Source organism: Capricornis sumatraensis, chromosome 3, assembly GCF_032405125.1.
Source record: "Capricornis sumatraensis isolate serow.1 chromosome 3, serow.2, whole genome shotgun sequence".
Taxonomy (NCBI): Eukaryota; Metazoa; Chordata; class Mammalia; order Artiodactyla; family Bovidae; genus Capricornis; species Capricornis sumatraensis.
Genome location: NC_091071.1, coordinates 180,402,923 through 180,424,013, shown reverse-complemented (window position 1 = coordinate 180,424,013; position 21,091 = coordinate 180,402,923). Strand labels below are relative to the sequence as shown.

The following is a 21,091-nucleotide window of genomic DNA, read 5'->3' as shown; positions in this document are numbered from 1 at the left end:
CCTGCCCAGGAATGGAGCCTGGGAAGCCTGGATGCAAACCAGGAATCCTAGCCACCACACCAGCAGGGGCTAGAGGCCAGGAGCTATGTCTCCCCAGATCTTTGCCCTCCGTGAAGAATGTTTTTACCATGGAGGCCGAAACTGTAAATGCAGATGTAAATTTTATTATTAGGGACACAGCGTAGCCACAAGCGGGAGAGCACACAGAGGAATGGCTAAGACAGAAGCAAGGCAGGGGGACGGTGTGGGTGTCCCCAGCGAGGGGGAGCGCAGCAAAGAGGCGGCCATTTATGGCAGTCAGTCATTTAGGGCAGTTCTTCCGGGTCTTTGTCGTCCTTCAGGCCGATTACCTGGTTTCTCATCCCACACCTGACCGGCCCCGGGACCCTCCCCTGGGTGCACACTCAGCCCTCAGGCAGGATGGACCGCGCAGTGAAGGCTTCTGGGAGGAGCAGGACACACATGGCCTGGCACCCTCCCCTGAGTTCTGACCCGAGAGCCTTCCCGTGCGTGTGCAGCGGCCCCCGCGTCCCAGAAGTCTTGGGCAGAGATCCCCGAGCCCTTTATCACACAGGCTGCCGCCCTCTCCCCGTCCTCGCCATGACTATTACCTTAAGGTGTTTATAAGGGACGAACGCTGGCTAGTTACTCTCTGCTGTTATTCCACTTCAGAGGGCAAACAGGAGGCTGACTGCAAATGCCTAGACTGAAGCCCACCTCTCCCTTCTCTCAGAAATGCTAACAGTTGTAAGCATCCAGCCTGAAGACCACTTCTTCATGTTCCATGAAATGCAAACAAGAGGCCAGTTATAAATGTCTAATCTAGAGCCCATCTATCCCCTACATCTATCCCCTACATCAATAATACACCACAAAATGAGACTCGGGTCTGCCAGAAGTCAGATTCACCACCACTGTGGTCCCAGCTGGTTCCATCCGGTTTTGTTCCTAGCTTCCTCTCTTCTCTCTAGACCATTGACCTTAAAGACTTTCGTTACATCCTGTGAAAGGGGTGAACAAGGTTAAAGGGTTGAGAACAAGGACACCCCTGCTAAAGGAGGATTCAGATGCTGCTACAGCACCCTCGATCATTTCCCGAGAATCCTGCAGGGCGGGGGGGCATTCAGGCCGCAGGGCAGACAGCTTGCTCTAGAGGCTCACGTGGGGAGGAGGGGCACAGCAACGGGCTCCGCCTGCAAACCCCAGAACCACTCACAGATCAGCTCCAGAACCGCTCCTGTAGTGGCGAGAAGGGGCGCCCCCTACTAGACCTGGCGGAAGGGGCGGGGTCTGCGGGGCCGCCTCCCCTCGGGATCTGCTGGGAGGCTCCCGGCTCCCACAGGCCGGGTGCTCACAGCTGAGACGCGCCTCAGGGCGCAGTGGGGCTGCCCGGGGGAGGGGCCCTGAGCCGGTCACTCACCACCTTCCGGCCCCGTCCCTCGAGGGTGTCTGGGTGCTTCTTCCCCCAGCAATGAAGGGCGGAGCCCGGACAGTCACCCCCACCCTGTCCCCTCGGGAAAGCGAATAAAGACTTGGCACCCGGCTGGAGGCTGGGCACATGGCGGTGTCTGCCCACAGCCTCCAAAACGCCAGTGCCAGCAGGGGAACCAGCGCTCAGCATGAACCTCGTGGTGGGTGCAGACAGCACAGGCGCAGGGGGCTGCCCCTAGTGGGCAGGAGGCTTTAGAGCAGGACTGGGAGCTACCCACCAGCTGCATGAGCTTTCTGGGGCGGTGGAGACAAACGACCACACACAGATGCTTGGAGTAACAGAAGCCTGCCCCCGGTCAGTCCTGGAGACCAGACGTCTGAGGTCAGGGTGTCCCAGCACAGCGCTCCCTCCAGAGGCTCCCCCAGGCTCCTTCCTGCCTTTTCCAGTTTTGGGGAGTCCAGGCATCCCCGGAGCCCACAGTGTTTCAATGTGTTCAAAGTGGTTTGTGAAGTTTTATGCTGAGGTTTCTCGCTGGACAATGCTCCACGTCCAGGCAGACCTGTTTAAGTTGACCGAGATCAAACAGAGACATTAACAGATCGACATTACACCACGCAGGCGACAGACGACATACTCAAAATACCCAGCTCACGTGCTGAAAATCATCGTGCTAACTTGGTTAGCCACTTTGATGTTTGGGCCTGCAGCCCTCCACCCTCAGGCCTCAGATTCCAGAGTGTACCTTTCACAGGAGAGACTGATTCCCTGCTTCCAAGGAGACAGACGGGAGATGGAACCCTTAACCTCAGCCCTGAATTATGCCCTTTAACATGCTGCTGGGGATGGGAGGAGACTGGCCCATCTCCAGGACCTGCAGTGGTCTGTTTTCCCTTTACACTCTCACTGGCCTCACCTGTTTACTAGGATGCGGGTCGAAGTGATTCTCTGTGTGCTCACAATTTTCTCCCTTCAGAAGCCACATGGAGCCATCAGAGAGACTGAATTTCAGAAGATATAGCTGATCAGAAATCCAATGTACATTATTCAGAATTGTTTATGTTTTTCCTGGAGCAAATAGTTACTAGAACCACAAAGTGAACAATAAAAGTCAATAGCTCAAGAACATAACATTTAGCATGGACTCACCTGAGCTTCAGAGAAGGCGATGGCACCCACTCCAGCGCTCCTGCCTGGAGAATCCCAGGGACGGGGGAGCCTGGTGGGCTGCAGTCCATGGGGTCCCTAAGAGTCGGACACGACTGAGCAATTTCACTTTCATGCATTGGAGAAGGCGATGGCAGCCCACTCCAGTGCTCTTGCCTGGAAAATCCCATGGACGGGGGAGCCTGGTGGGCTGCAGTCCGTGGGGTCCCTAAGAGTCGGACACGACTGAGCGACTTCACTTTCACGTTTCACTTGCATGCATTGGAGAAGGAAATGGCAACCCACTCCAGTGTTCTTGCCTGGAGAATCCCAGGGACAGAGGAGCCTAGTGGGCTGCCGTCTCTGGGGTTGCACAGAGTCGGACACGACTGACGCGACTTAGCAGCAGCAGCACCTGGGCTTTATGTATTTACACACCAAGGTGAGCGTCCGGCCTGCCCCTCAGTGTGGGCAGCGAAACCTTCCCCTGAGCTCCCCAGGTTGCGTGAGACATAGGAGCACTTTCTCTGCACTCATGGCGCACTGGGCTGGGCATCAGGAACTCACAGGTGCTGAGACTTTCGACGCTCTGCCTCACGTGTGCTGCCGACCCAGGTCTGTGCTTCCCGCACCGCCTGTGTGCTCTGGCTCGCTCAGCTCTCTGTGACCCCATGGACTGTGGTCCGCCAGGCTACTCTGTCAGTGGGGTTTCCCAGGCAGGAACACTGGAGTGGGTTGCCACTTCCTTCTCCAGGGGATCTTCCCGACCCAGGCAAGAGGAGTTAGGACATGTCTTGTGGATCAAGGGTAAGGCAGAACGCCAAAGCTTTGGGTGTCTGTGTTTCTCCTGGCCCAGTTCAGTCGCTCAGTCGTGGCCGACTCTTTTCGACCCCACGGACTGCAGCACACCAGGCCTCCCTGTCCATCACCAACTCCGGAGCTTGCTCAAACTCATGGCCATCGAGTTGGTGATGCCGTCCAACCATCTCATCCTCTGTCACCCCCTTCTCCTGCTGCCTTCAATCTTTCCCAGCATCAGGGCCTTTTCCAATGAGTCAGAAATCAAAGGATTTCACTCTAATTGACAGTCCACATATAGGATTTTCCCTGAGGCTCTGCTTGTCCATGGAACCAGAGTTGAGCACGAAGAACTGCTGCCACCTTGTGGCTACATCCAGTAGAACAACTTTAAAACCAGTTCTCACGGAGTCTTACTATTCAAAAGGCCTGTGGCGGTTTAGCAGCTCAGTCGTGTCCAGCTCTTTGAGACCCCATGGACTGTAGCCCGCCAGGCTCTTCTGTCCATGGGGCTTTCCAGGCAAGAATACTGGAGTGGGTTGCCATTTCCTTCTCCAGGGTAACTTTCCGACCCGGAGATCGAAGCCGGGTCTCCCTCATAGCAGGCAGATTCTTTACCAACTAAGCCACCAGGGAAGCCTAGTTTTATTCAAAAGGCCTGAGAGGCTGTAAATGACACCCGCCCTTCAAGTAACGTCCCTAGGAAAATCATCAAAAAAAGATCTCAAACCAATTTCAAGAGGCACGTCCTACTCACACTGTTCAAAGTCCAAGAGCAAGTGGAAGCACACTCCACGTGAAAGGGAAAGGGAAGTCGCTCGGTCGTGGCCGACTCTTCGCGACCCCGTGGACTGCAGCCCACCAGGCTCCTCCGCCCATGGGATTTTCCAGGCAGGAGGACTGGAGTGACTACCTCCTAAAACGAGGCCAATCACACCCACCACGGCGAATCACCTTATACTGCTCAGAAACACCGGGATCAGACAGATGTACTGAAACTAAGTCCCACAGAGGGCTTAGAGAAAAGAAGTCCTCCTTTCCTCCTTCCTCCTTTCCTCCTTGTTCCCCCTCCTATGCAAACACGTACAGGAAATACGCAAAGCAGCGTAGGGATTTCTTTTAGAAAAAAAAAAAAAACTAATATATTGCCCTTATTTTTCTAACCCAAGTTATTAGAACTACGACCTAGCTTTTGAAATGTACTAATCAAGTACTTAGATACGCAATGCTCAAAGAGACAGACAGTCCATAGTTTTGACATTTACTCAGAAGAAAAGAAAATATAAATTTTAGCGATACCACCTCACAGCTGTCAGAATGGCCATCATTAAAAAGTCTACAAGTAAATGCTGGAGTAGTTGCGGAGAATAAGGAACCACGTGTAACTGGTCAGTGACAGGGCACTTACTGGCGCGAGCGTTTCCGTGGCGTGTCTAAGCGCGTGTTGAGCAGTGCTACGGTGGCCCCAGGCGTTGGCACAATGGCTGTCTCTCCATTTCTTTCTCATATATTCCTTCTGAGACTCTGTTCCACTACACACCATCACAAGGTATCATATAGTTCCCTATACTATCCAGGGGGCTTCCCTCACAGCTCAGCCGCTAAAGAGTCTGCCTGCAATGCAGGAGACCTGGGTTTGATTCCTAGGTCGGGAAGATTCCCTAGAGAAGGAAACAGCAACCCACTTCAGTATCCTTGCCTGGAGACTCCCATGAAATGAGGGGCCTGGCGGGCTACAGTCAACGGGGTCACAAGAGTCGGACACAACTTGGCGAGTAAACCACCGCCGCCACACTACACAGAAGGTCCTGGTGGCTCCTTTCATGTGTAGTAGCATGCATCTGCTAAGAAGCCCAAGCTCCGAATTAACCCCCGCCTTTGCCCTTCCGTGACCCCCGCCTTTGCCCTTCCGTGACCCCCGCCTTTGCCCTTCCGTGACCCCCGCGTTTCCCTTCGGTGACCCCCGCCTTTGCCCTTCGGTGACCCCTGCCTTTCCCTTCGGTGACCATACGTTCCCTATTTCTGCGAGTCCGCCTCAGCTTCATGGCTGAGCTCACTAGTATCATGGTTTCAACGCTCATTCCACGTATGACTGATGCCGCAGGACATGCGTCGTTCTCTGACTTCACTTAGCTTGAGAGTCTCTAGGTCCCTCTCCATGTGTCTGTAAAAGGCATTACTTCATCCTACTCTACGGCTCAGTAATAGTCCACTGTGTGTATGTGGTTGTCTGTGCATGGAAACACATAAACAGACTATTTATCTGAAACGTGTCCGGCTCTTTGCGACCGCATGGACTGCAGCACGCCCGGCCTCCCGGTCCATCACCAACTCCCGGAGTTTACTCAAACTCACGTCCATTGAATCGGTGATGCCATCCAACCATGTCATTCTGTCATCCCCTTCTCTTCCCACCTTCAACCTTTCCCAGCATCAGGGTCTTTTCAAATGAGTCAGTTCTTCACATCAGGTGGCCAAAGTATCCATAGCTGACTCCCAAAACTCCCCAAAATTAAAAAATAGCAAATGCATGAAACCACTTGTGTGAGCATGGTGGGTTAGGCCTAAGCTCATCGTGATGTCTTATTTAAGGGGGAAAGTAGATGATTTTACGTGAGATGGCCCTGAAGTAAGGACCAGATATCACATACAGTTCATTTATAGAAATCCACAGGGAGCATGGGCCAGACATTAAGAGGCATATTTTGGGGCAAATGGACGTGGACTTTCCACATCTTCATAATTAAGCTCTGATTATCAGCAATGCTAAGCATGTCGACCACAGATGATCTGACTTAATATGTTACATGTGATAGATACACGCGGCTCTCATAGAGCATTAATGACTCCAACGACCCTGTAAAAGCGAATACCAGCTGGAATCTAGAGTGGATTGGGCTGTTCAATGTCTTCTGCAATATCAACTGGTTTATATCCATACTTATACACATCAGATCATTCATGATTTTACATATCATGTAATGAATATTTAAATTAAAATTACCATGTTTATTAAAGTACTATAATAAACCATAGTACTGTACTGATATATGTAGAAGGGATATAATTCTCCAAGCAAACAGCACTGTTTGCTTTTATGGCCTCAATTTTGAATGCTTGTGTGCTACTTAATGACAGTGTTCATGTCCTGTAAGCAAATTGTTCGGGAAATAGTTTAAGCTGAATTTCAACTTCCTGTGCTGATGGGAGAGCTAGAGCACCTTCCCTGAGTCTTAAGGAGATACATTACTCTCCATTTCTGACTAAGACTCTTACACTTCAGCAGGTTACTTTTAATAATGCTTATTAGTGCTCTAACGACAAAATTTACAGCGAAATAGAGAACAGATGCTAGTTCTCCAATGATAATAAATCGGTGATCAACAGACTCTCTTCCAATCCATGCGTGTTAATAGGTCCACTGCCGCCGCTGCTGAGTCACTTCAGTCGTGTCCGACTCTGTGCGACCCCAGAGACGACAGCCCACCAGGCTCCCCCGTCCCTGGGGTTCTCCAGGCAAGAGCACTGGAGTGGGTTGCCATTTCCTTCTCCAGTGCATGGAAGTGAAAAAGTCAAAGTGAAGTCGCTAATGTCGTGTCCGACTCTTAGGGACCCCATGGACTTCAGCCCACCAGGCTCCTCCGTCCATGGGATTTTCCAGGCAAGAGTACTGGGGTGGGGTGCCATTGCCTTCTTTCTGCTGCTGCTGCTGCTGCTGCTAAGTCACTTCAGTCGTGTCCAACTCTGTGCAACCCCACAGACAGCAGCCCACCAGGCTCCCCCATCCCTGGGATTCTCCAGGCAAGAACACTGGAGTGGGTTGCCATTTCCTTCTCCAATGCATGCAAGTGAAAAGTGAAAGTGAAGTCACTCAGTCATGTCTGACTCTTCGCGACCCCATGGACTGCAGCCCACCAGGCTCCTCTGCCCATGGGGTTTTCCAGGCAAGAGTACTGGAGTGGGTTGCCATTACCTTCTATTAAAGTACAAAAGAAATAGAGAAAGCTTCTGACACAGACATCAGAAAGGGGCAGAAAGAGTGCCCCTGCTAGTCTTTAGCCAGGTGATACATAGCTACTAGCAGGCTGCTGATTAGAGAAAGGAAATGTCTCAAAACTCAGAGGCTGGCGCCAGGCCCCGCCCACGACACGCGCTGAGCCAGCACCGGCGCCAGGTGAGGCGTCCCGGGCCGTGAACGGTCCACACGAATCTTGAAGAAAGACAGGTTTCCAAGCAGAAACGTGGTCTCATTAGCACAGCTTGAGAGGACACGTGCAGGAGTAGAACACACTGGCTTGTCAAGTCAGTTCTGAGTCTCAGGGGGCACTGACTTGAAGACAGAGCCTAGGGTAAATACACAGTTCATTAACATAGCTTAGAAAAACATTTCTGTAAGAAAAGTGCGTTGGTTAGCTCAAGGTTTGAGGAAAGTTCAGGTGGAACCAGGTGTCATCACGGCAACACAGACTTTAAAACAAACCTCTTTTTAACTTTATATTTTACATTTATATTTAAAGTCACTCAGTCGTGTCCAATTCTTTGTGACCCCATGGACTATACAGTCCATGGAATTCTCCAGGCCAGAGTACTGGAGTGGGCAGCCTTTCCCTTCTCCAGAGGATCTTCCCAGCCCAGGGATCGAACCGGGGCCTCCCGCCTCGCAGGGGATCCTTCGCCAGCTGAGCCCCAGGGACGCCCCAAACCTGACACTTGCAGTTTGCCTCCTCCTGCCGCTTAGGAGAGAAAAAGCGTCTGGTGCGTGCAGCCCGTTTCCTCCGTTTGGAGACCCCTGGCCTTCCTGCCGGTTACCCTCTCGGTCCCCCTTTTCTTTTAGGAGGATTACGTCGCCTAAGCAAAGGGGCATCATCTCTGAATTGGTGAGGCAACATATTCTCCTAACCCTCATATTCAGGGTCTCCGATCCAGGGGCCCCCAGCAGTAGTTGGAGGAGCAGCTGGAGGAAGCTGCGCAGTGGCAGGAGATTGAGCAACCATTTGTAACTTAAAAGCTTTCATGCACCTAGAAACAAATCCAGCTACACAGTTACAGATGCAGGGCGCAAACAGCGAGAACAGGACAATCAGCGACGGTAAGTCACATTACGTCCATAGCTGAGGCACGAAGTGTTACACCAGTCCACTTTACAACGGTGAGAAGTCATCAGATGAAGAAGGGGCATCACATATGATTGTTGTTGCCAAAGGTGTTCGCAGACTTAGAGAAAGTCTTTTCCTTGAAGTGGAGACGTCCACCAGGGGAAGCCTTCCACCGATGAAGAGGGGAGTGCTCCGCAGACCCAGCAGTTAGACCGACTGTGGAATGCAGCGTAGGAGTGAGCCCAGGACAGGACGGCACTGTCTTAAGGGTCAAACGGCCGACTCAGGACTTTTGGAGTCAGCAGAAGGAGATTATCAGGCCCACCTGAAAAGTACAAAGTCCCAGCATAGAAAGGAAAGACATAAAATGACATCACTTGGTTCTGGCCAGGGTGCCACCTCTCTCCTCGAGTGTGATGCACCCACGAATCAGTTCCTGGCACCCTGACAGCTGTGGGAGAAGAAAGAACAACCTGGTAAGGGCCTGCCCGGAGGGGCTCGAGGGATGCGCCCCAGACCCCAGTGTTTTTATAAGGACCTCGGTTCCCGGCTCAAATAGAGGCTTGCTTGACTCAGAGGCGGGGTCAGAAGTCCCCTCTCGGAGTTCTTTTAATGTCTGTTGAAAAGCTGAGAGCTGAGTTACATAATTAGTTAATTTCAGTGCTTCAGGGTCTATAACAACGTCTGCGCATAAGAAAGGCCTTCCATAAATACATTCAAAGGGGGACAGTCCCTCCTTTGGGGGGCAGTTCAAGCCCTCATTAAGGCTAAGGGTAGAACTTTAAGCCAACTGGTCCTGAGTCTCTTGAGCTGATTTGCGCAGAGGTCTCTTAATAATGTCATTACCTTTTCCAACCTTTCCTGAGGATTGGGGCCTCCAGGAACAGGGTAAGTGATATTCTATTCCTAGAGCTTTTGACAATCCCTGAGTTACAGCAGCTTTAAAGGCGGAGCCATTGTCACTCTGAAGACTCTGTGGCAGCCCAAACCTGGGGGTAATTTCAAGGATTAAAATCCTTATAACCTCCTTAGCCTGTTCACTATGACGGAGAAAAGCTTCAACCCATCTAGTAAAAGTATCCACCCAAACTTGGAAGCAAGAATATCCATTTGCTTTTGGCATATGAGTAAAGTCAATTTTCCGGGGTATTTTCCTCTCCAGGGTATTTTCCTCTCCAGGGTATTTTCCACTTCCTTGTCACCCAGATTTGGCTAGTTTTCCAGTCTCTGAGTAATTTTTCTAACAAACCTCACATCTTTTGATAATGCTCTTTAACGTTTTCATTATATTTCTACCTTCAAACAAACGAGAAGCCGTCTGGTAAGTACTTTCAACACCTAAATGAAACCTCTGGTGTAAACCCTTAAGAATTTTCCACTGAGCACTTTTAGGAGTTATTAATCGTCCATCCCCGGACTGTAGCCATCCTTTACCAGTAACCTTGGCTCCTCTTCTCTCAAATCTGATTCTTCCTCAGTGTATTGTGGTTTGTCCTGGTCCACAGGACCTGCCCAGATCAAATGCACCTGCAGTGAAGGGGTTTCGTCAGGCGCCACTCTTCTGGCTTGACGGTCAGCCAGCTGATTACCTTCAGCTGCGTAACTCCCATCCCTGTGCCCTTTGCAATGCACAGCAGTCTCTCAAATACTTAATAGGTTCTCCTGTTGCCGTTTTAAACTGTCTTTCTTTCCATACTGCACCATGAGCATGTAAAGCCAAACAAGCATACTTAGAATCCGTGTAGATATTTACTTGGCGCTCTCTGCTTAACTCTGGAGCTCGGGTCAGAGCCACCAGCTCCGCTAACTGAGCACTCGTTCGCTGGGGGAGGGACCTGGCTTCTAAAACCTGTTTATAGCTGTCACCATGGCATAACCCGCTTCCCATCCCAAACCAAAGAACTGCCATCTGTAAATATTTTCATGTCAGGATTGTCTAATGGGGTCTTCCCGAGCTGCATAGTTTAAAGTTAGAAATTGGGATTGTCCCCAGTAGTGATCAGGTGTCTCATTTTCCTTCTCAGGAAGGAAAGTGGCAGGATTTAAGTTCCCACAAACTTTAAGCTTAGCTATTGGTCCTTCTAACAACAGTGACTGATATTTAAGAAGCCAAATGTCTGTCACTCAAATATTAACTTCAGAGTTTAAGATTCTACTCCTGTAGGCTGCTGGTGAGGTCCTCAGGGTTGTGTCAAAACTCCCAAGGCCTTACCTTTTCTTTCAGTGTCAAACAAATTAAAGTCTGACCCTGTAGGCGAGCTCAAGCAGGAGCTTGCAGGACAGCAGTCTGAAGAGCCTTAAAGCCTTGTATCTGGAGACCACACCAGTCTGTCGGTTTGGGCCTGTTGAGTTTCAGTTATAAGTTCCTATAAAAGCCGGGCAAGCTCCCCACAACCCAGGATCCGAATGCGACAGTAGCCGTGATTCCCAAAAAGCCTCTCAGTTGTCTTAAAGTCATAGGCAGGGGATGAGTTAGTATAGGCTCAATTCTAGAAAGCATATTGAGAAATATGTGGCTCGTTTAGGGATTTCAGACAATAGAGTATAAATAAGGATGAGGCACCACGGGGTATGAAGGAACCGCAGCCTCATTTATTACTGGTAAATCTTGAGCTAGTCTCCACTTATCATTTGACTTCTCCATACCCAAAATAGGAGTGTTGCATGAACTGTTGCAGGAAATTAATAGTCCCTGCTCCTTTAAATTCTTGATGATGGGTTTTAACCCTTCCTTAACCTCAGGTTTCAGTGGATGCTGCTTTTGATGTGGAAATAAGTGCAGGTCTTTGAGCTTAACAAATACAGGAACAGCATTTTGTGCTCGACGCACAGATTTTCCATCAGCCCACATTCTAGGATTTACATTTTGTTCAATTAATGGGAGAGAAAGGGAGGGCACTATATTCATGAAAACAGAGGCATGGACCTTGCTCAGCATATCCCTCCCCATAAGGGGTGAGGGAGACTCTGGCACGATCAGAAACTCGTGTGAAAATAGCACAGAGTCCCAGCTGCAGCTTAGAGACGACTGAAATAATGGCGCTTGGCTCGTCCTGATGGTCCCACTGTGGAAGCGGATCGGGAAGAAAGTGGGCCGGGGCTTCGCGAGCACAGAGTAAGTTGCCCCAGTGTGCAAAAGGAAACCGATGGATTTGCCCCCAGAGTTATTAATACCCGGGGTTCCTCAGATGTAATTAGAAAGGGAGCTTGTGTGGGGACCCCCGGGCACCTTCAGTCCTGGTTTTCTTGAAACCTAGGTCCCTGAAACCTATGCCTCTGGGGGCAGTCTTTACTCTAGTGTGGTCCCTTGCAGACCAGACATGGAGCCGGGGGTGGTTAGACACCTGAGGACAATCCCACTTGAGGTGCCCCACCTTCCCACGGTAATAGCAAGCCCATCCCTTTTCACCTGGGTCCCTCCGGAAATTTTTCTCAGGCTGTTTAAGAACGGTTCTGACAGACATAACAAGGGCTTCCCGCTGTTCCCTTATCTTTCTCTGCCTTTCTTTCTTCCCTCATATTCGCTGCTGTAATTGACTGTTCGAGCCAGAGGCAACAGATGATCTGAAGACTGCTTTGGTCCGTACGCCTGCTCTAATAGCTTACGGCGGGCATCTGGAGCGGCTGAGTGAGAACCTACCTTTTAATCTGTCTGCCTGTCACTCTCCCCTCTTCACTTCCAGGATCAATCCTAGTGAGTCTGCGATGGGCTTCCCTCAGTCTATCTAGGAATTTACCAGGAGCTTCCCTCTCCTCCTGCTCTGTGTCTGCCAATTCGGCAGAGGTTAAAGTCTTGGCACGCGCTTGCCTGAGTCCTTCAAGAACACCTCTGACAAAACGACTCTGACCCCGTCTTCCTTTAGCCGTGCAGTAGTCCCAGTCTGGCTCTGTAGTTGGGACTGCCTGATTCCCAGTGGGGAGAGTGGCTATTACCAAGCCGTTCATCTCCAAAGCAACAGCTTTCCCCAAGACTCGAGTTTTTGAGTGGGGAGTCAGCGTGTGTCACACGATATATATCAGTTCAGTTCAGTCGCTCAGTCGTGTCCGACTCTTTGTGACCCCATGGACCACAGCATGTCAGGCCTCCCTGTCCATCACCAACTCCCGGAGTTTACTCAAACTCATGTCCATTGAGTCGGTGATGCCATCCAACCATCTCATCTTCTGTTGTCCCCTTCTCCTCCCGCCTTCAATCTTTCCCAGCATCAGGTGGCCAAAGTTTTGGAGTTTCAGCTTCGACATCAGTCCTTCCAATGAATATTCCTGACTCATCTCCTTTAGGATGGACTGGTTGGATCTCCTTGCAGTCCAAGGGACTCTCAAGAGTCTTCTCAAATACCACAGTTCAAAAGCATCAGTTCTTCGGTGCTCAGCTTTCTTTATAGTCCAACTCTCACATCCATACATGACTACTGGAAAAACTATAGCCTTGACTAGACAGACCTTTGTTGGCAAAGTAATATCTCTGCTTTTTAATATGCTGCCTAGGTTGGTCATAACTTTTCTCCCAAAGAGTAAGTGTCTTTTAATTTCATGGCTGCAGTCACCATCTGCAGTGATTTTGGAGCCCAAGAGAATAAAGTCTGACACTGTTTCCCCATCTATTTTCCATGAAGTGATGGGACCAGATGCTACGATCTTTGTTTTCTGAACGTTGAGCTTTAAGCCAACTTTTTCACGCTCCACTTTCACTTTCATCAAAAGGCTTTTTAGGATATTCTTTTGTATCTAGTCAATATTTAACAAGACAGCTTACAAAATTAACTGATGTTATTTCTGACTTTAAGCCATGATTTGAAGCATTAACTTGGGCAGCTGACTGAGTTACACTCAACCAGGAAAGTCCCTGACAGGGGCCCACCCAGCCCTGAGACTACGAAGATGAACCTCAGCCAGGCTCCTGAGCTGGAGACAGCTTCCCACTGGGCCCTGGAGCCTTCCACTCAGGACAGGAAAGGCGCTGCTTAGATGAATCGGGTCAGTAGAGGAAATGGGGTGGGTGGGGTAGGGAGAGCAGGTTCTACTGCCAGACCTTTCAAGACCAGAAGCTGAGTGCATTTCTGCTGTGACAACGAACCCACCAGGGCTGCTTTCGGCAGACTCCCTGCAGGAACTGCACACTGCTCTTCAGACTCGAGTGAGCAACTCTCAACTCTAACCCTGCCCTCCGCTTCCCTCCTTTGAAGCTCAAGGCTGATCTCTCCTAACAAGCGGGTGTGAACATAACAGCCCACGCCCAGGCTTTCTGTAGCATCTATGACTGTATCACTGAGGTCAACCTACTGATACCCACGAGGACCTCCGAGAGTGCCAGACACCTGGAGCAAATGCTAAAATCACTCACTGCAAAAATGCCTACTCTTGAGACCTCCATTATTTCAATCATTTTAAAATGCAGCTGGCAAAAGTAAATTGTGGTAAATTACAGTCTCTAGGATGATATGCTCTGTGCACTAAATGTGCTTGGAGGTTTTCATTTCCTGAGGTTGGGGTCCCTTCCTCTGGCAGTGTCAGTTACCCTGCCACACACCAAGTCTGAGAACCTCTGCCACCCATGTGGCACCGTTCTCGAGGGAATTCCAGGACGGTACAGAGTGGGACACCTGGGTCTTTTTTGTGGCAAACTGTTCCAACTGAAGCTCTGCCCACAGAGGCTGCCCTTTCGGCATTCTAGACCGAAGGCTCAGTTTATGTGCAACAAAATCAAGCCACGTGACGCTTTTTAAAATGTCTCCCCTATACACACAAACAGACACACACGTGTACAGAAGGGCCCAGACACAAGGACACACAGACACCATTAAGTCATCTGGGAGAGGAACCGGGTCAGACCTGAGAGGGCCACTCACTTTCCTACCCCAAGCATTCTTCTTCCCCAACTCTGCACGCCTGCTCTCTTGACCCTCATAGGCTGTTGTGAGATCATCCTCTCCTAACTAACACATGGTAAGACTAGATACCAACTGTGGACTCAAAGACTAGATAAAGCATTTTACACACATTACCTCATTAATAATTCCACCCAATAAAGCTAGCGTGAGGTCATCATTATTCCCACGACACACCCGAGGAAATGGAGGCTTAGAGAGGTCAAGTACTTTGTCCAAAGGCACACAGCTAGTAAGTACAAGGACCAGCTATGTTCAGCTCAAGTATCTTTGACTTAGAAGTTCATGCTTCTAACCAGCATCCTGTGCCCCAGAGATTCTCTGTTGGTTTTTGTTGTCTAGTCGCTCTGGTGTGTCCCACTCTTTGCAACCCCATGGACTGTAGCCCACCAAGCTCCTCTGTCCTTGGGGTTCTCCAGGCAAGAATACTGGAGTGGGCTGCCATTTCCTTCTCCAGAGGATCTTTCTGACCCAGGGATCGATCCCACTTCTTCCGCACTGGCAGGTGGATTCTTTACCACTCAGCCATCTGGGGAGCCCTCAGAGGTTCAGTTGAGGGCAATTCTGCCCCAGGAGACACATGGCCTCCTCTGGAGACGTTTCCGTTTGTCACAGCTGGAGGTAGACGGGGGCTGCTGGCACCTGCAGGCAGAGGCCCGGAGTACTGCTCAGCACCCTGAAGTGCACGAGACGGCCCCACAACAAAGACTCACCAAGCCCCAAACGGCACCACGTCAGAGCTGAGAAACTGCTCTACTAGAAAAGGACAGAAAGACAGAGAGACAGTCTCTGACCTAAACTCTCATAGTTTAGGTCACAGTTCACCACGTTTGCGTGCCGTGTTACACACAGATACCAACAAAACCATCACGTGTCCTCTCTTGATCAACAGCACGCCAAACCCTCACCACACTGGAGGTCTCTCTAACCCCACTGGCTGAGCATCCATCCATTCCACAGTGTTTACTGAGCACCAACTCCGTGCCAGGAAATGATCCACACAGTGGGAATACCTGGGGAGACAAGGCCCTGTGCCTGCACGTGAGCTGCTTGTGGCCTCACAGGCGGACAGGCGAGGAAACCCATAACATCACAGGGGGTAAGAATGTACTGCTAGATCATAGAAGGATGCTAGGAAGTCATGGAGGAGGAGCTCAAAATCAGCTGAGGAGCGGGTGGGCAGGGTGGCTAGGACTGGGAGAAAGTTTCCCAGAAGCATTTGAGCTTGAAGGAGTTAACCAGGCAGAGGGAATCCTTTCCTTCCCAAAGGACCCCTCACCAGCCCTTTCAGAGGAGAGCCTCTGAGAATCCGGACAGACCACTTTAATCAGAAAGCTTGGTGGAGCTCCTGAGAAACACGGGGAGCGCACAGAGCAGTCCCTGCTCCTCTGAGTCCAACCTGGACAAGCTGCCTCAAGACGGACAGCCCACAGCCTGGCCTCCCCGAGGTTTGGGCCTTCTGTGACTGCAGTCCGAACCAGTCTCTCTGGCTTCGAACCATCCCGCACGGTGCAGCAGGAGGGCACCGACATGCTCACAGCAGGCCCTGTGAGCCGCATGCTTGATTTCCCGTCACACTCAAAGCAATTCTCCGGAGTCAACACTGTTGCCACTGTTTCACAGATGAGGAACCTGAGGAGCAACAAGGGAGGGACTGGCCCTCAGACAGAGAGCCTCTAACCAGGGAAGCAGAGACACACACCCGACCCCAGAGCCTCGGGGCGCGATCTGCGGGGGCCTAGCGCACTCCGAGGCACGTGGTGTGCGGCGGCTCTTCACCAGCTCACAGAGCCGTGCAACATCCGGCATCCTCCTGTGCTCCACACGCTTCTGGACAGGCCTCTGGCGTTTCCCACTGAGCTGTGAGTCCACACGTGCTCAGCCGTGTCCAACTCTTTGTGGCCCCATGGACTGTAATCTGCCGGGCTCCTCTGCCCATGGGATTTCCCAGGCGAGATACGGGAGTGGGTTGCTGTTTCCTCCTACACGGTCACTCCTGCGTCTCCTGCATTGGCAGCTGGATTCTTTACCACTGAGCCGCCTGGGAAGCCCATACCATGATTACCATGTGGCTAAGGGCTCCTGGACCCCAGGACCCAGCTCCCTGACCTCCACAGCCTGAGCCTCAGTGCAGTGTCTGACACGCCAGGCACAGAAAGCGCTGCGTGAGCAAGCCTGGGCTCGCTGGGCCAAGCGACACAAACAACCCAAAGCCAGAGGAGCCGGCCTTCGGGGCCCAGAGGCCCGGGACACACCCCACCCTGTGTCACCAGTGAGTGGCCTTCCCTCAGGCCTACCATCAGAGTCAGCAACCCAGTCGCGCTGGGGACAGAACGGGTTCTCTCAGCCAGCTTTCCCTCCAGCACTGGAACAGTCGTGATTTCTCCTTTGGTTGTACACCAGAGGCGGGGGTTTGGGGACACACTGTAGAAAAATATGCATCTTTAAACATTAGAACCTTAAAAGGAAAGGGCACGTGCTCGCTACTCTTTCTCTCTCTGCCATACGGAGTGCGCACACAATGGCAAGAGCCAGAGCAGCCTGCTCGGTCCATGAGACAGGAGCCTGGGTCTGAGTAAGGAGAGCTACGTCATCAACGGAACCTTGCTTCTGGATCACTTCACAGAACAGAGCGAGCTGCCCTGACCAGTTCTGGACTGCACACGTCCAGACTGTTAAGGGACAGGAAGAGATTTCTATTTCCTTTCAGTCACTGTATTTCGGAGCATTTTAGATTGTACTTAATTAAAACAAGGTGTGACCACTGCCCAGGGATTAACCTAGCAAGACCTTTGTCAGCAAAAGGACAACATCAACATTCTCCTAAGCAAACTAGCTAGGATTTTGTCATTACTGAACACTTTTAAAGAAAAAGTTGTCTTGAAAAGGTGAGTTGAATCATGGTGAGCCTAGAGAAGAAGGACAAACAAACTGACCTCCTGGTTTGTTTCATCTTTGAGTCTTAACAGACATACCTCAGATTTCCAAGAAGCCCAGGCTACTCTGTTCCGACGGCTTGTCCAGGGAAACTCCCGCTTGGTTCTCCTCCTCCAGCGCATTACCTGAATCAAAGACCAAGTGGAAAATCTGAAGAGAATCGGTAGGATTCTAAGAGCTGCTCTGCGTCCCCCGAGCACAGGCAAATGCAGAGCACTGAGCGCAGAGCCTGGCGCCACAAAGCCAGTGCTCAGACGCGCCACGCCGGACTGTGACTGCGCTGCTGTACACCAGGCCCTGTGCTGGGCAGCTGGGACACAAAGGTGGACACACCCAGGCCCACCCCCTACGCTCAGGAAAGCCTGCTGACCAACGACAGCACAAGGTTGATAAGCAAAAGCAACGAGGCCGTGCCCGAGTAGTCTTCCAGCACTAGCATCCTCTGGGATGTCCCAGACCCCGAGCTTCTCGCTCCAGACCCTCACCCAGGTGACACATCCCTTCCCACAACTGTAGAGACCTTTGATGGATGCTAGATCACCACGGGACAGCTCCATCTGAATGTTTTACAGGCATTTACTACAGACATGTTCAAAACAAAATGTATCTTTCCTCCTTAAACGCCCTCCCCATCCTGTTCCCTATCCCACTGAGCAGCATCACATCCACCAGTCAAAAACTCGGAGCCAAGCCTGACCTCTCCCCCAGCCTCTAAATCCCCCATCTAAGTCATCACCAACTTTGGTCATCTCTCCCCACCTTCTGCCTCTAATCCAACTCAAGGCCATAGTCATCTCTTACCTCCACAGTTCTAATAGCCTCTTCATGGGCCTCCAGGCCCATTCCCTTTAATCTAGTCTTCACCAGAGTGACCTTTGTAATCCACAAATCTCATTCTCACATGTGTAGTCATTAACCCCAAATTGCAAGTCCACAGCTAGGTTTAAAAGCCTCCCCAGGGGAGACTGCATTGCAGGATCGGTGGTTGCGGATCTAAGGACACCTCATGCCCCATGCCTGCTTCCCCTCCCCAAAACAAGCCCCCTGAGGGCCAGACCACAGACTAGCCTCTTTCAGCTCTGTCCCCACGCAGCTTTCTCACACATTCCATCTTCAACTGAGAACACTCTTCCCCTTTTCTGCCCGCACTCCCCAAGCATCCTTCAGTTCTGTTTCCTGGGGAACAGAAGCCTTCCCGGATTCGCCTAAACGGAGTGAGGCGCCTCCACTCGGTGTTTCCAGAGCAAGAGCTTTTCTGCTTTTCTTCCATCATATCAGAATTGTCTACATTTCTGGATGTCTCCCACGTGAGGTTCTGAGCTCTGGGTGGTGGTGATGATGCGAAAAATAACAGCAACAAGCACACACAGCATTTACTTCGTGCCAGCAAGCCTTCTCAGCACTTTACACCTGTCATCTCATTTAACCTTTATAGTCGTTTTAGGAGGCAGATTTCATTCTCAGCTCTCTTTAAGGATGCAGAAACTGAGGCAGGAGGCGAGGGACCAACGTGCCTAAGAACACAGTTGGCAAGCACCAAGGCAGGATCCAAACCCGGCTGCTTGGCTCCACAGCCTACACTTTGTAACCACGACGCCGGTCTGGGTCACTCTCTCCACCCTCAGAATCCACGAGGAGCTGAGCCACCGTTGGCGGAGCGAACGAGAGAATGAAGTGATCCCGCAGGCGCAGCATCGGTCTCCACCACGGCCAGCTCCTCCAAGCCCTCGCAGGCCTGTGTCCTCGGCCCCGCCCGGCGGGCAGCGCCCCGCACCCTCGTGATGTGCGGAGACCCCTCAGTCCGGGGTCCGGTCCCAGCCCACTGCCCTCCCCTCCCACACACAACCGACCCCGGCGGCCCTCCGCGCCGCCTCCGCTGCCGCCTCCGCCCGACTCCTGGGACGCCCCCGGCCCCCGTGCTTGCTCACCCTCACCCGCCGTGTCCCGGACCCCACCGCAGCAGAGGGCGTCACGGCCGCAACAGGCGGGACGGCACTTCAGGGCAGACAGAGGGCGCCGCCATGTTAGAGTCGGGCGGAACGAACCGCGCTGGCTTCCCGGCGCAACTTCGGGCGCATGCGCAGCGCCCGCCCTTGGAGTAGCTCGCGGACAGGCGCATGCGCCTAGTAATCCAGTTCAGTCCAGTTCAGCCGCTCAGTCGTGTCCGATTCTTTGCGACCCCATGAACTGCAGCACGCCAGGCGTCCCTATTCATCACCAATCGCTGGAGTCTATCCAAACACACGTCCATCGAGTCGGAGATGCCATCCAACCATCTCATCCGCTGTCGTCCCCTTCTGCTCCTGCCCTCAATCTTTCCCAGCATCAGGGTCTTCTCAAATGAGTCCGCTCTTCGCAGCAGGTGGCCAAAGTATTGGAGTTACAGCTTCAACATCAGTCCTTCCAGTGAACACCCAGGACTGATCTCCTTTAGGATGGACTGATTGGATCTCCTTGCAGTCCAAGGGACTCTCAAGAGTCTTCGGCAAACCCACAGTTCAAAAGCATCCGTTCTTCCACTTAGAATTGTTCTCGTTGTAACCCTTCCTTGGGTTAGGAAGGGTTCAACCGTTCCTTGAAACTTCTACGCTTCAAACATAAAAGTAACAGCTTTTACGTGTTCAGAGCTTCCTGTGTGCCAGGCACTGTGTCAACCGCCTTACGTGCATTATCTCGTCCTCTCACCATCATACGATATTTTTCTTCCACTTTGAAGAAGGGAAAACGGAGTTTCAGGGTAAATGAATTGCCCGTTGTCACTCATCTTACAAGTGGTGAAGCAGATATATGAACCTAGTTCAAAGCTGTAGAACCACAGTACGTTTTTCTATCTCCTGAGCTAAACATTGCCCCTTTACCTGTTTAGGGGATGTCCAGGGTTAGCCTGTGTGTCAGTGAGGGTGCCTGAAAATAAAAGCTTGCAGACTTCACCAGCGCCTCCGCGGTGTCTTTCCAGGTTTTCAGCACCACCCGGCCACTGCCTTCTCTACTTCCTAATAGTTCCTAATCGTTCTCCTTTCTTCTTTTTTGACCCTGTTTATTTTCATGATCCATAGCTTTAACAACACCCTTGCAAAAACCCTGATCTCTGCTTTCTTGTCTTTTTGTCACGTGGATTTTGTAAGAATTTCAACCCTGGATCAATCCAACTGCTCCTTTTTCCCTTTGCCGACACCTAGAGCCAAGCACAGCTGGAGAAAGTACCCAGTGGGGCAGACTGTTCTCTACAAACTCATGAGTGCCAGCCTTCAGAGGGACTTCAACAAATGTCAGTCTGGCCAGTTCACTGCTCCTCTCTTCACAATAGCTAGAGAAACTACAACACTCAGCAACAGTTGATGTCACCCTTTCTTTTACAGGAAAATGTTAATAATACCAAATCTGATAGGAAACCTCTTGTCTTCCCAATACTAAACATGTAAGTTTCTAATTCTGAGTCTATCTGTGTTGGATGTAGTCAATTGAGACTTGCCCTCCATTCCTTTCAGAATCTAAAAAGTTAAACTTTTTATTTCCCAGACTCAGTAGCAGTTGGAATCCCAGGTACAGGTAGGTTCTGCCAGTAGGTAAGATTTGGAAGCCATTGGCCTGCTGAGGTTAGCCGGTTTTTGCTGGCAAGAAAGGTCATGCAAGTGCGGGCTGCTGCAGCGGGCAGCGCATTGTAGCCTGTCTGCAGCTTCCTGAGTGTTCCGAAGCATCTGTGAGATGGGGGCCGCCTAACTCAGCGCTCTGGTGCCTGGAAACCAGCATCTAGTCCCAAATCTAGACCCATGGACCCTCGCTGTGGTGATGTTTGC

General features: G+C 51.3%; 1 long non-coding RNA gene across 1 annotated transcript; it reads right to left on the bottom strand.

Annotated features, from left to right (window-relative positions):
- Window positions 1-206: 206 nt before the first annotated feature.
- LOC138076448 (uncharacterized) lies at window positions 207-19,313 on the bottom strand. The gene is made up of 6 exons (XR_011144677.1): window positions 19,223-19,313; window positions 17,333-17,419; window positions 16,655-16,781; window positions 2,346-2,430; window positions 1,710-1,991; window positions 207-1,237 (listed from the first exon to the last, which is right to left on the bottom strand). It is a non-coding gene; the product is annotated as an uncharacterized lncRNA (long non-coding RNA).
- Between the last annotated feature and the right edge of the window lie 1,778 nt (window positions 19,314-21,091).